This window comes from Tribolium castaneum, chromosome 9 (genome assembly GCF_031307605.1).
Source record: "Tribolium castaneum strain GA2 chromosome 9, icTriCast1.1, whole genome shotgun sequence".
Lineage (NCBI taxonomy): Eukaryota > Metazoa > Arthropoda > Insecta > Coleoptera > Tenebrionidae > Tribolium > Tribolium castaneum.
The window spans coordinates 15,773,780-15,790,000 of record NC_087402.1 but is presented as its reverse complement, the minus strand read 5'-3'; positions in this window follow the sequence as shown (position 1 = coordinate 15,790,000).

The window sequence follows — 16,221 nt, the reverse complement described above, 5'->3', positions numbered from 1 at the left end:
GTATCTCGGACTCTTATAGGACTCTTATAGGGTCAAAAATTATCAGTTTGGATTAAAACAAATTATTTTTGTTGACTCTCAGTCTGAATTGTTCATCAGTTTAAACAAAAACGGCTTACTTTAGACGATCTTTTGCTTTGAACAAGAAAACTTACATCGAACAGACTAAAAACGTATTAATCTGGCATAAAAGAGCAATTTATGTATCACTTTGGATAAAGGCAGCTAATCCTATTCGTTTCATTGCTTAAAATAGACAAAATTGTTAATAAATCTAACAAAAACGCTGTATTCTAGCACAAAATACTAATTACATTATAGTTTCGACGAGAATAGCTTATTTGGAATGATTCTATGCTTCCAAACGAGTAAATTTTTAATAAACAGATGCCAAACATCATGTTTTGTCCTATAAAGACATTTTATATTGCAGTTTGTATTAAAACAAAATATTTTCGTTGATTCTTTGTTAGAAGCAGCAAACCTAACATTAAAGAATCTGAAAACTTTGTATTCGGACACAAACCACCGAATTTTGTTTCAGTTTAGACAAAAACGGTTGATTTTCGACAATATTTTGCTTTGAACAAGAAAGCTTATATCAAACTGACTAAAAACGTCTTATTTTAGCACAAAACAAAAGATTTGCGTTATAGTCTTAAAGCTGATTCATGCCACAGTTTGGATAAAAACCAATTATTTTTGTTAATTCATTGTTACAAACAAGAAACCTTACATCAAAGAAACTGAAAACCCCTTATTTAGGCACAGAAATTCGAATTACGTTTCAGTCTGGACAAAAACTGCTTATTTTAGACGATCCTTTGTTTTGAACACGAAAACTTACATTAAAAAGATTAAAAACGTCTTATTCTGGCTGAAAACTGCAAATTATATATTACTCTAGATAAAAGCAATTTATCCTGATTACTCCTTTACTTAGAATAGAGTAAACTTGTATAAAACTTAATGAAAACTTTAAATTTCGTCTCAAAGAAATAATTTACGTTATAGTTTTGACCAGCACTGTTTATTTCAAACGAAATTATGATTCGAAACTAATGAACTTTTATGGGGCAGATGCAAAACCACATATTACCATATAAAGCGTTGTTTTAAAGCAAAGTATTACCTTTTGCAACAAGAAATTTCACGTCAAAGAAACTGAAAACTTCGTATCCATACATAAATATCTAATTACGTATCAGTTTAGGCAAATACAGCTTATTTTAAACGATTCCTTGCTATAAACAAGAAAAATTTTATCAAGCATATTGAAAACGTCTTATTCTCGAAAATAAGAGCAAATTATGTATCAGTTTTAACAAAAGCGGATTACTCTGTTTGATTCTATGCTTAGAGTAGAGTAAACTACTATAAAACGTAATGAAAACTCTATATTCAAGCTCAAAAGAACAAATTACGTTATAGTTTTGACAAAAAAAATATTTCGGCGATTACATACTTCGAAGTAAGCAAACTTTAATTGAACATGTGCAAAAGCTAATACTTTGCTTTAAAATAATGATTTATGTGGTAATATGGTATTTTGCATCTGTCCTATAAAAGTTTACCCGTTTCGCTCCATTGAATCATTAGAAATAAATTATTTTGACACAACAACAACACAAATAATTTGTTTTTGTTTAAACTGTAACATAAGTCGCTTTTATAAAACGAACTAAGACGTTTGGCATCTGCTTAGTGAAAGTTTTCTCGTTTGGGGGCATAAAATCGTTTGAAATTAACAGTTCTGGTCAAAACTATTACGTAAATTATTTCTTTGTGTCACTTTAAAGATTTGCGTTTTAGTCTTGACGAGAACTGTTAATTTCAAACGATTCTATGCTTTGAAACCAGTATACTTTCACTGAACAGAGGCAAAACGTCTGATTTCGCCTTTAAAAAACGATTTATGTCACAGTTTGGATTAAAACCAATGATTTTCGTTTATTCATTGTTACAAACAAGAAACCTTACATCAAAGAAACTGAAAACCTCTTATTCAGGCCCAGAAAATCAAATTACGTTTCAGTCTGGACACAAATTGCTTATTTTAGACGATTCTTTCTTTTGAACACGAAAACTTACATTAAAAACGTCTTATTCTGGCTCAAAACTGCAAATTATGTATTACTTTGGATAAAAGCAGTTTATCCTGATTACTCCTTTGCTTAGAATAGAGCAAACTTGTATAAAACTTAATGAAAACTTTAAATTTCGTCTCAAAGAAATAATTTACGTTATAGTTTTGACCAGAACTGTTAATTTCAAACGATTTTATGCCCCCAAACGAGAAAACTTTCACTAAACAGATGCCAAACGTCTTAGTTCGTTTTATAAAAACGACATGTTACAGTTTAAACAAAAAAATTATTTTCGTTGTTGTATCAAAATAATTTATTTCGAATGATTCAATGGAGCGAAACGAGTAAACTTTTATAGGACAGATGCAAAATACCATATTACCACATAAATCGTTATTTTAAAGCAAAGTATTAGCTTTTGCACTTGTTCAATTAAAGTTTGCTTACTTCGAAATATGTAGTCGTCCGAAATAATTTTTTTTTGTCAAAACTATAACGTAATTTGTTCTTTTGAGCTTGAATATAGAGTTTTCATTACGTTTTATAGTAGTTTACTCTACTCTAAGCATAGAATCAAACAGAGTAATCCGCTTTTGTTAAAACTGATACATAATTTGCTCTTATTTTCGAGAATAAGACATTTTCAATATGTTTGATAAAATTTTTCTTGTTTATAGCAAGGAATCGTTTAAAATAAGCTGTATTTGCCTAAACTGATACGTAATTCGATATTTGTGCATGGATACAAAGTTTTCAGTTTCTTTGACGTGAAATTTCTTGTTGCAAAAGGTAATACTTTGCTTTAAAACAACGCTTTATATGGTAATATGTGGTTTTGCATCTGCCCCATAAAAGTTCATTAGTTTCGAATCATAATTTCGTTTGAAATAAACAGTGCTGGTCAAAACTATAACGTAAATTATTTCTTTGAGACGAAATTTAAAGTTTTCATTAAGTTTTATACAAGTTTACTCTATTCTAAGTAAAGGAGTAATCAGGATAAATTGCTTTTATCTAGAGTAATATATAATTTGCAGTTTTCAGCCAGAATAAGACGTTTTTAATCTTTTTAATGTAAGTTTTCGTGTTCAAAACAAAGGATCGTCTAAAATAAGCAGTTTTTGTCCAGACTGAAACGTAATTCGAATTTCTGTGCCTAAATAAGGGGTTTTCAGTTTCTTTGATGTAAGGTTTCTTGTTTGTAACAATGAATTAACAAAAATAATTGGTTTTTATCCAAACTGTGGCATGAATCAGCTTTAAGACTATAACGCAAATCTTTTGTTTTGTGCTAAAATAAGACGTTTTTAGTCAGTTTGATATAAGCTTTCTTGTTCAAAGCAAAATATTGTCGAAAATCAACAGTTTTTGTCTAAACTGAAACAAAATTCGGTGGTTTGTGTCCGAATACAAAGTTTTCAGATTCTTTAATGTTAGGTTTGCTGCTTCTAACAAAGAATCAACGAAAATATTTTGTTTTAATACAAACTGCAATATAAAATGTCTTTATAGGACAAAACATGATGTTTGGCATCTGTTTATTAAAAATTTACTCGTTTGGAAGCATAGAATCATTCCAAATAAGCTATTCTCGTCGAAACTATAATGTAATTAGTATTTTGTGCTAGAATACAACGTTTTTGTTAGATTTATTAACAATTTTGTCTATTTTAAGCAATGAAACGAATAGGATTAGCTGCCTTTATTCAAAGTGATACATAAATTGCTCTTTTATGCCAGATTAATACGTTTTTAGTCTGTTCGATGTAAGTTTTCTTGTTCAAAGCAAAAGATCGTCTAAAGTAAGCCGTTTTTGTTTGAACTGATGAACAATTCAGACTGAGAGTCAACAAAAATAATTTGTTTTAATCCAAACTGATAATTTTTGACCCCATAAGAGTCCTATAAGAGTCCGAGATACGCCGTTCTCGTCAAGTCTATAACGTAATTCGTTTTTTTGTGTCAGAATACGACGTTTTCTGTCTGTTTAATATAAGTTTTTAATAATAATAATAATAACAATAATAATTATAATAATAATAATAACAATAATAATAATAATAATAATAATAATAATAATAATAATAATAATAATAATAATAATAATAATAATAATAATAATAATAATAATAATAATAATAATAATAATAATAATAATAATAATAATAATAGTAATAATAATAATACTTATAATAATGAATTTCTTTCTAAATTAAAGCTTAGTTTTTCTAAGCAAAAATGATGCTTATTTTGTGTGTTATATGAGCGTTTTCTCATTTCTATGCAAGAGATCATCTGTGATCTGTGTTTTTAGGCAAGAAATTGTCTAAAATTAATAACGCATTTTAAAACTGGTATAAAAACATTTACTATACAAAAGTTATAATCGGTCTTTAATAATAATAATATTAATAATAATAATAATAATAATAATAATAATAATAATAATAATAGTAATAATAATAATAAAAATAATAGTAATAATAATAATAATATTAAAAATAAAAATAATAGTAGTAGTAAAAGTAAGCTTAGTTTTCTAAGCCAAAATGAAGCTTATTTTGTGTTATATGAGCGTTTTCTCATTTCTATGCAAAAGATCATGTGTGATCTGTGTTTTAAGTTGTGTCAGAATACGACGTTTTCTGTCTGTTTAATATAAGTTTTTAATAATAATAATAATAATAATAATAATAATAATAATAATAATAATAATAATAATAATAATAATAATAATAATAATAATAATAATAATAATAATAATAATAACAATAATAATAATAATAATAATAATAATAGTAATAGTAACAAAAGTAATAATAATAATAATACTTTTAAAAAGGAAAAATGGAGCTTATTTTGTGTGTTACATGAGCGTTTTCTCATTTTTATGCAAAAGATCATGTGTGATCTGTGTTTTTAGGCAATCTAAGCCATTTTATAGTTTTTAATATTTAACAAAAATTTGCTTTAAAATAAAATGTTTGAAAAACCGAAATTAAACTAAATTAATTGTGTCTAACACTTTAGTAGAGGAAAAAGGAGGAGACATAAAAGTCACTAAAGTCTTAAAGTTGTCTTTAGTCGTCATATTAATAACAATAACATTTATAATAACAATACTAGTAGTACTAAATTTGCTTATATGCAAGCGCTTAATTAAGGTAACAGTGTTTTGGTTTCTTGCTTATGTCTCGAAAACAGTTACTCCTATCAATTTTTATCTTTTTACTAAAATTCAAGCTGATAAAATTTCCTACAAAATAGTTATTTGCATTTTTCATGTAGGACTAACCATAAGCGAGATATATGATTGAAAATAATTAATATTTAAAAAAAAAGTGCTTTAACAGAAAATGTCTTGTGATTTAAAATACACTTAATTTGTTGGGTCCAATACTTTATTAGAAGAAAAAGGAGGTGACATAAAAGTCACTGAAGTCTTCAGAAGCGTTTTTAAATGCTGCATTTTTGACTTCGTCTCAAACATTGAAAACTGAATTACATTTTTGTTCAGTAACAGTTACAGTTTTCTTATTGGTTTTTTGCTTATATCTCGAAAACAGTTACTCCTATCAAATTTTATCTTTTTTTCAAAATTAAAGCTGATAAAATTTCCAACTAAATAGTTATTTACATTTTTCTTGTAGGACCAAGCATAAACGAGTTATAGAGTTGGATATAAATAATATTTAACAAAAATTTGCTTTAAAATAAAATGCTTGAAAAACCGGAATTAAACTAAATTAATTGTGTCTAACACTTTAGTAGAGGAAAAAGGAGAAGACATAAAAGTCACTAAATGTTTCAGAGTCGTCTTTAGTCGTCATATTAATAACAATAACATTAATAATAATAATACTAATAGTACTAAATTTGCTTATATGCAAACGCTTAATTAACGTAACATTTTTTTGGTTTCTTGCTTATATCTCGAAAACAGTTACTCCTATCAATTTTTATCTTTTTTTCAAAATTAAAGCTAATAAAATTTCCTACAAAATAGTTATTTGCATTTTTTTGTAAGACCAACCATAAGCGAGTTATAGAGTTGGATATAAATAATATTTAACAAAAATTTGCTTTAAAATAAAATGTTTGAAAAACCGAAATTAAACTAAATTAATTGAGTCTAACACTTTAGTAGAGGAAAAAGAAAAAGACATAAAAGTCACTAAAGGTTTCAAAGTTGTCTTTAATCGTCATATTAATAACAATAACATTAATAATAATAATACTAATAGTACTAAATTTGCTTATATGCAAACGCTTAATTAAGGTAACAGTGTTTTGGTTTCTTGCTCATATCTCGAAAACAGTTACTCCTATCAATTTTTATCTTTTTACTGAAATTCAAGCTGATAAAGTTTCCTACAAAATAGTTATTTGCATTTTTTATGTAGGACTAACCATAAGCGAGATATAAGATTGAAAATAATTAATATTTAAAAAAGAAGTGCTTTAACAGAAAATGTCTTGTGATTTAAAATACACTTAATTTAATGGGTCCAATACTTTATTAGAAGAAAAAGGAGGAGGCATAACAGTCACTAAAGTCTTCAGAGTCGATTTTAAATGCTGCATTTTTGTCTTTGTCTCAAACATTGAAAACTGAATTACATTTTTGTTCAGTAACAGTTACAGTTTTCTTATTGGTTTTTTGCTTATATCTCGAAAACAGTTACTCCTATAAAAATAAAAATAAATAAAATGTTTGAAAAACCGAAATTAAACTAAACTAAGACTAACACTTTAGTAGAGGTAAAAGGAGAAGACATAAAAGTCACCAAAGTCTTGAGAGTCGTTTTTAGTCGTCATCTTAATAACAATAACATTAATAATAATAATACTAATATTACTAAATTTGCTTATATGCAAGCGCTTAATTAAGGTAACAGTTTTTTGGTTTCTTGCTTATATCTCGAAAACAGTTACTCCTATCAATTTTTAAATTTTTACTAAAATTAAAGCAAGCTGATAAAATTTTGTACAAAATAGTAATTTGCATTTTTCATGTAGGACTAACCATAAGCGAGATATAAGTTTGAAAATAATTAATATTTAAAAAAAAAGTGCTTTAACAGAAAATGTCTTGTGATTTAAAATACACTTAATTTAATGGGTCCAATACTTTATTAGAAGAAAAAGGAGGAGGCATAACAGTCACTAAAGTCTTCAGAGTCGATTTTAAATGCTGCATTTTTGTCTTTGTCTCAAACATTGAAAACTGAATTACATTTTTGTTCAGTAACAGTTACAGTTTTCTTATTGGTTTTTTGCTTATATCTCGAAAACAGTTACTCCTATAAAAATAAAAATAAATAAAATGTTTGAAAAACCGAAATTAAACTAAATTAATTAAGACTAACACTTTAGTAGAGGAAAAAAGAGAAGACATAAAAGTCACCAAAGTCTTGAGAGTCGTTTTTAGTCGTCATATTAATAACAATAACATTAATAATAATAATACTAATATTACTAAATTTGCTTATATGCAAGCGGTTAATTAAGGTAACAGTTTCTTGCTTATATCTCAAAAACAGTTACTCCTATCAATTGTTATCTTTTTACTAAAATTAAAGCTGATAAAATTTCCTACAAAATATTTATTTGCATTTTTTATGTAGGACTAACCATAAGCGAGATATAAGTTTGAAAATAATTAATATTTAAAAAAAGTAATAATAATAATAATAGTAATAGTCACATAAGTTATAATAATAATAATACTTTTAATAAGGAAAAATGGAGCTTATTTTGTGTGTTACATGAGCGTTTTCTCATTTCTATGCAAAAGATCGGGTGTGATCTGTGTTTTTAGGCAATCTAACCCATTTTATAGTTTTTAATATTTAACAAAAATTTGCTTTAAAATAAAATGTTTGAAAAACCGAAATTAAACTAAATTAATTAAGACTAACACTTTAGTAGAGGAAAAAAGAGAAGACATAAAAGTCACCAAAGTCTTGAGAGTCGTTTTTAGTCGTCATATTAATAACAATAACATTAATAATAATAATACTAATATTACTAAATTTGCTTATATGCAAGCGGTTAATTAAGGTAACAGTTTCTTGCTTATATTTCAAAATCAGTTACTCCTATCAATTGTTATCTTTTTACTAAAATTAAAGCTGATAAAATTTCCTACAAAATATTTATTTGCATTTTTTATGTAGGACTAACCATAAGCGAGATATAAGTTTGAAAATTAATTAATATTTAAAAAAAAGTGCTTTAACAGAAAATGTCTTGTGATTTAAAATACACTTAATTTATTGGGTCCAATACTTTATTAGAAGAAAAAGGAGGTGACATAAAAGTCACTGAAGTCTTCAGAGTCGTTTTTAAATGCTGCATTTTCGTCTTCGTCTCAAACATTGAAAACTGAATTACATTTTTCTTAAGTAACTGTAACAGTTTTCACTTTGGTTTTTTGCTTATATCTCAAAAACACCAAAATAGTTATTTACATTTTTCTTGTAGGACCAAGCATAAGCAAGTTATAGAGTTGGATATAAATAATATTAAACAAAAATTTGCTTTAAAATAAAATGTTTGAAAAACCGAAATTAAACTAAATTAATTGTGTCTAACACTTTAGTAGAGGAAAAAGGAGGAGTCATAAAAGTCACTAAACTCTTCAGAATCGTCTTTAGTCGTCATATTAATAACAATAACATTAATAATAACAATACTATTAGTACTAAATTTGCTTATATGCAAGCGCTTAATTAAGGTAACAGTTTTTTTGTTGTGTGCTTATATCTCGAAAACAGTTACTCCTATCAGTTTTTACCTTTTCACCAAAATTAAAGCTGATAAAATTTCTTTCAAAATCGTTATTTGCATTTTTCATGTAGAACTAACCATAAGCAAGATATAAGTTTGAAAATAATTAATAATTAAAAAAAATGTGCTTTAACAGAAAATGTCTTGTGATTTAAAATACACTTAATTTATTGGGTCCAATACTTAATTAGAAGAAAAAGGAGGTGACATTTGCTAACAAATGCTACATTTTCGTCTTCGTCTCAAACATTAAATACTGAATTACATTTTTGTTTAGTAACTGTTACAGTTTTCACTTTGGTTTTTTGCTCTTATCTCGAAAACAGTTACTCCTATCAATTTTTATCTTTCCTTCAAAATTAAAGCTGATAAAATTTTATACAAAATAGTTTTTTGCATTTTTTTGTAGGACCAACTATAAGCGAGTTATAGAGTTGGATATAAATAATCTTTAACAAAAATTTGATATAAAAATAAAAAAAGATAAAAATTGATAGGAGTAACTGTTTTCGAGATATAAGCAAGAAACCAAAAAACTGTTACCTTAATTAAGCGTTTGCATATAAGCTAATTTAGTACTAATAGTATTATTATTATTAATGTTATTGTTAATAATATGACGACTAAAGACGACTCTGAAACCTTTAGTGACTTTTATGTCTTCTTCTTTTTCCTCTACTAAAGTGTTAGACACAATTAATTTAGTTTAATTTCAGTATTTCAAACATTTTATTTTAAAGCAAATTTTTGTTAAATATTATTTATATCCATCTCTATAACTCGCTTATGCTTGGTCCTACAAGAAAAATGCAAATAACTATTTTGTAGGAAATTTTATCAGCTTTAATTTTAGTAAAAAGATAAAAATTAATAGGAGTAACTGTTTTCGAGATATAAGCAATAAACCAAAAAACTGTTACCTTAATAAAGCGCTTGCATATAAGCAAATTTAGTACTATTAGTATTATTATTATTAATGTTATTGTTATTAAAATGACGACTAAAAACGACTCTGAAGACTTTGGTGACTTTTATGTCTTCTCCTTTTTCCTATACTAAAGTGTTAGACTCAATTAATTTAGTTTAATTTCGGTTTTTCAAACATTTTATTTTAAAGCAAATTTTTGTTGACGATTATTTATATCCAACTCTATAACTCGCTTATGGTTGGTCTTACAAAAGAAATGCAAACAACTATTTTGTAGGAAATTTTATCAGCTTTAATTTTAGTAAAAAGATAAAAATTTATAGGAGTAACTGTTTTCGAGATATAAGCAAGAAACCAAAACACTGTTATCTTAATTAAGCGTTTGCATATAAGCAAATTTAGTACTATTAGTATTATTATCATTAATGTTATTGTTATTAATATGACGACTAAAGACGACTCTGAAACCTTTAGTGACTTTTATGTCTTTTTTTTTTTCCTCTACTAAAGTGTTAGACACAATTAAATTAGTTTAATTTCAGTTTTTCAAACATTTTATTTTAAAGCAAATTTTTGTTAAATATTATTTATATCCAACTCTATAACTCGCTTATGGTTGGTCCTACAAGAAAAATGCAAATAACGATTTTGTAGGAAATTTTATCAGCTTTAATTTTGAAATAAAGATAAAAATTGATAGGAGTAACAGTTTTCGAGATATAAGCAAAAAACCAATAAGAAAACTGTAACTGTTACTGAACAAAAATGTAATTCAGTTTTCAATGTTTGAGACGAAGACGAAAATGCAACATTTAAAATCGACTCTGAAGACTTCAGTGACTTTTATGTCACCTCCTTTTTCTTCTAATAAACTATTGGACCCAATAAATTAAGTGTATTTTAAATCCCAAGACATTTTCTGTTAAAACACTTTTTTTTTAAATATTAATTATTTTCAAACTTATATCTCGCTTATGGTTAGTCCTACATGAAAAATGCAAATAAGTATTTTGTAGGAAATTTTATCAGCTTTAATGTTAGTGAAAAGATAAAAATTGATAGGAGTAACTGTTTTCGAGATATAAGCAAGAAACCAAAAAACTGTTACCTTAATTAAAAGCTTACATATAAGCAAATTTAGTACTATAAACCACTCTGAAGACTTTGGTGACTTTTATGTCACCTCCTTTTTCTTCTAATAAAGTATTGAACCCATTAAATTAAGTGTATTTTAAATCACAAGACATTTTCTGTTAAAGCACTTTTTCTTTAAATATTAATTATTTTCAAACTTATATCGCGCTTATGGTTAGTTCTACATAAAAAATGCAAATAACTATTTTGTAGGAAATTTTATCAGCTTTAATTTTTGTAAAAAGATAAAAATTGATAGGAGTAACTGTTTTCGAGATATAAGCAAGAAACTGTTGCCTTAATTAAGCGCTTGCATATAAGCAAATTTAGTAATATTAGTATTATTATTATTAATGTTATTGTTATTAATATGACGACTAAAAACGACTCTCAAGATTTTGGTGACTTTGATGTCTTCTCCTTTTTCCTCTACTAATGTGTTAGTCTTAATTAATTTAGTTTAATTTTGGATTATCAAACATTTTATTTTAAAGCAAATTTTTGTTAAAGATTATTTATATCCAACTCTATAACTCGCTTATGGTTGGTCTTACAAAAAAAAATGCAATTAACTATTTTGTAGGAAATTGTATCAGCTTTAATTTTGAAAAAAAGGTAAAAATTGATAGGAGTAACTGGTTTCGAGATATAAGCAAAAAACCAATAAGAAAACTGTAAGTGTTACTGAACAAAAATGTAATTCAGTTTTCAATATTTGAGACTAAGACGAAAATGCAGCATTTAAAAACAACTCTGAAAACTTCAGTGACTTTTATGTCACCTTTTTTTTCTTCTAATAAAGTATTGGACCCATTAAATTAAGTGTATTTTAAATCACAAGACATTTTCTGTTAAAGCAATTTTTTTTTAAATATTAATTATTTACAAACTTATATCTCGCTTATGGTTAGTCCTACATAAAAAATGCAAATAACTATTTTGTAGGAAATTTTATCAGCTTTAATTTTAGTGAAAAGATAAAAATTGATAGGAGTAACTGTTTTCGAGATATAAGCAAGAAACCAAAAAACTGTTACCTTAATTAAGCGTTTGCATATAAGCAAATTTAGTACTATTAGTATTATTATTATTAATGTTATTGTTATTAATATGACGACTAAAAACGACTCTGAAACCTTTAGTGACTTTTATGTCTTTTTCTTTTTCCTCTACTAAAGTGTTAGACACAATTAATTTAGTTTAATTTCAGTATTTCAAACATTTTATTTTAAAGCAAATTTTTGTTAAATATTATTTATATCCATCTCTATAACTCGCTTATGGTTGGTCCTACAAGAAAAATGCAAATAACTATTTTGTAGGAAATTTTATCAGCTTTAATTTTGAAAAAAAGATAAAAATTGATAGGAGTAACTGTTTTCGAGATATAAGCAAAAAACCAGTAAGAAAACTGTGACTGTTACTGAACAAAAATGTAATTCGGTTAGTCCTACATGAAAAATGCAAATAACTATTTTGTTGGAAATTTTATCAGCTTGAATTTTAGTAAAAAGATAAAAATTGATAGGAGTAACTGTTTTCGAGATATAAGCAAGAAACCAAAACACTGTTACCTTAATTAAGCGTTTGCATATAAGCAAATCTAGTACTATTAGTATTATTATTATTATTAATGTTATTGTTATTAATATGACAACTAAAGACAACTCTGAAACCTTTAGTGACTTTTATGTCTTTTCCTTTTTTCTCTACTAAAGTGTTAGACACAGTTAAATTAGTTTAATTTCAGTTTTTCAAACATTTTATTTTAAAGCAAATTTTTGTTAAATATTATTTATATCCAACTCTATACTCGCTTATGGTTGGTCCTACAAGAAAAATGCAAATAACTATTTTGTAGAATATTTTATCAGCTTTAATTTTGAAAGAAAGACAAAAATTCATAGAAGTAACTGTTTTCGAGATATAAGCAAGAAACCAAAAAACTGTTACCTTAATAAAGCGCTTGCATATAAGCAGATTTAGTACTATTAGTATTATTATTATTAATGTTATTGTTATTAATATGACGACTAAAAACGATTTTGAAGACTTTGGTGACTTTTATGTCTTTTTCTTTTTTCTCTACTAAAGTGTTAGACACAATTAATTTAGTTTAATTTCAGTATTTCAAACATTTTATTTTTAAGCAAGTTTTTGTTAAATATTATTTATATCCAACTTTATAACTCGCTTATGATTGGCCCTACAAGAAAAATGCAAATAACTATTTTGTAGGAAATGTTATCAGCTTTAATTTTGAAAGAAAGATAAAAATTGATAGGAGTAACTGTTTTCGAGATATAAGCAAAAAACCAAAGTAAAAACTGTTACCGTTTCAGAACAAAAATGTAATTCAGTTTTCAATGTTTGAGACGAAGACGAAAATGCAGCATTTAAAATCGACTCTGAAGACTTCAGTGACTTATATGTCACCCCCTTTTTTTTTAATAAAGTATTGGACCTAATAAATTAAGTGTATTTTAAATCACAAGACATTTTCTGTTAAAGCACTTCTTTTTTAAATATTAATTATTTTCAATTTTATATCTCGCTTATGGTTAGTCCTACATAAAAAATGCAAATAACTATTTTGTAGGAAATTTTATCAGCTTGAATTTTAGTAAAAAGATAAAAATTGATAGAAGTAACTGTTTTCGAGATATAAGCAAGAAACCAAAACACTGTTACCTTAATTAAGCGTTTGCATATAAGCAAATTTAGTACTATTAGTATTATTATTATTAATGTTATTGTTATTAATATGACGATTAAAGACAACTTTGAAACCTTTAGTGACTTTTATGTCTTCTTCTTTTTCCTCTACTAAAGTGTTAGACACAATTAAATTAGTTTAATTTCAGTTTTTCAAACATTTTATTTTAAAGCAAATTTTTGTTAAATATTATTTATATCCAACTCTATAACTCGCTTATGGTTGGTCCTACAAGAAAAATGCAAATAACTATTTTGTAGGAAATTTTATCAGCTTTAATTTTGAAAAAAAGATAAAAATTGATAGGAGTAACTGTTTTCGAGATATAAGCAAAAAACCAATATGAAAACTGTGACTGTTACTGAACAAAAATGTAATTCGGTTTTCAATGTTTGAGACGAAGACGAAACTGCAGCATTTAAAAACGACGCTGAAGACTTCAGTGACTTTTATGTCACTTCCTTTTTTTCTAATAAAGTATTGGACCCAATAAATTAAGTGTATTTTAAATCACAAGACATTTTCTGTTAAAGCACTTTTTTTTAAATATTAATTATTTTCAATCATATATCTCGCTTATGGTTAGTCCTACATGAAAAATGCAAATAACTATTTTGTAGGAAATTTTATCAGCTTGAATTTTAGTAAAAAGATAAAAATTGATAGGAGTAACTGTTTTCGAGATATAAGCAAGAAACCAAAACACTGTTACCTTAATTAAGCGTTTGCATATAAGCAAATTTAGTACTATTAGTATTATTATTATTAATGTTATTGTTATTAATATGACAACTAAAGACAACTCTGAAACCTTTAGTGACTTTTATGTCTTTTCCTTTTTTCTCTACTAAAGTGTTAGACACAGTTAAATTAGTTTAATTTCCGTTTTTCAAACATTTTATTTTAAAGCAAATTTTTGTTAAATATTATTTATATCCAACTCTATAACTCGCTTATGGTTGGTCCTACAAGAAAAATGCAAATAACTATTTTGTAGAATATTTTATCAGCTTTAATTTTGAAAGAAAGACAAAAATTCATAGGAGTAACTGTTTTCGAGATATAAGCAAGAAACCAAAAAACTGTTACCTTAATAAAGCGCTTGCATATAAGCAGATTTAGTACTATTAGTATTATTATTATTAATGTTATTGTTATTAATATGACGACTAAAAACGATTCTGAAGACTTTGGTGACTTTTATGTCTTTTTCTTTTTTCTCTACTAAAGTGTTAGACACAATTAATTTAGTTTAATTTCAGTATTTCAAACATTTTATTTTTAAGCAAGTTTTTGTTAAATATTATTTATATCCAACTTTATAACTCGCTTATGGTTGGTCTTACAAGAAAAATGCAAATAATTATTTTGTAGGAAATGTTATCAGCTTTAATTTTGAAAGAAAGATAAAAATTGATAGGAGTAACTGTTTTCGAGATATAAGCAAAAAACCAAAGTAAAAACTGTTACCGTTTCAGAACAAAATTTAGTACTATTAGTATTATTATTATTAATGTTATTGTTATTAATATGACAACTAAAGACAACTCTGAAACCTTTAGTGACTTTTATGTCTTTTTCTTTTTCCTCTACTAAAGTGTTAGACTCAATTAATTTAGTTTAATTTCGGTTTTTCAAACATTTTATTTTAAAGCAAATTTTTGTTAAATATTATTTATATCCAACTCTATAACTCGCTTATGGTTGGTCCTACAAGAAAAATGCAAATAACTATTTTGTAGGAAATTTTATCAGCTTTAATTTTGACAGAAAGATAAAAATTGATAGGAGTAACTGTTTTCGAGATATAAGCAAAAAACCAATAAGGAAACTGTGACTGTTACTGAACAAAAATGTAATTCAGTTTTCAATGTTTGAGACGAAGACGAAACTGAAGCATTTAAAAACGACTCAGAAGACTTCAGTGACTTTTATGTCACTTCCTTTTTCTTCTAATAAAGTATTGGACCCAATAAATTAAGTGTATTTTAAATCACAAGACATTTTCAGTTAAAGCACTTTTTTTTTAAATATTAATTATTTTCAATCATATATCTCGCTTATGGTTAGTCCTACATGAAAAATGCAAATAACTATTTTGTAGGAAATTTTATCAGCTTGAATTTTAGTAAAAAGATAAAAATTGATAGGAGTAACTGTTTTTGAGATATAAGCAAGAAACCAAAACACTGTTACCTTAATTAAGCGTTTGCATATAAGCAAATTTAGTACTATTAGTATTATTATTATTAATGTTATTGTTATTAATATGACAACTAAAGACAACTCTGAAACCTTTAGTGACTTTTATGTCTTTTTCTTTTTCCTCTACTAAAGTGTTAGACTCAATTAATTTAGTTTAATTTCGGTTTTTCAAACATTTTATTTTAAAGCAAATTTTTGTTAAATATTATTTATATCCAACTCTATAACTCGCTTATGGTTGGTCCTACAAAAAAATGCAAATAACTATTTTGTAGGAAATATTATCAGCTTTAATTTTGAAAAAAAGATAAAAATTGATAGGAGTAACTGTTTTCGAGATATAAGCAAGAAACCAAAAA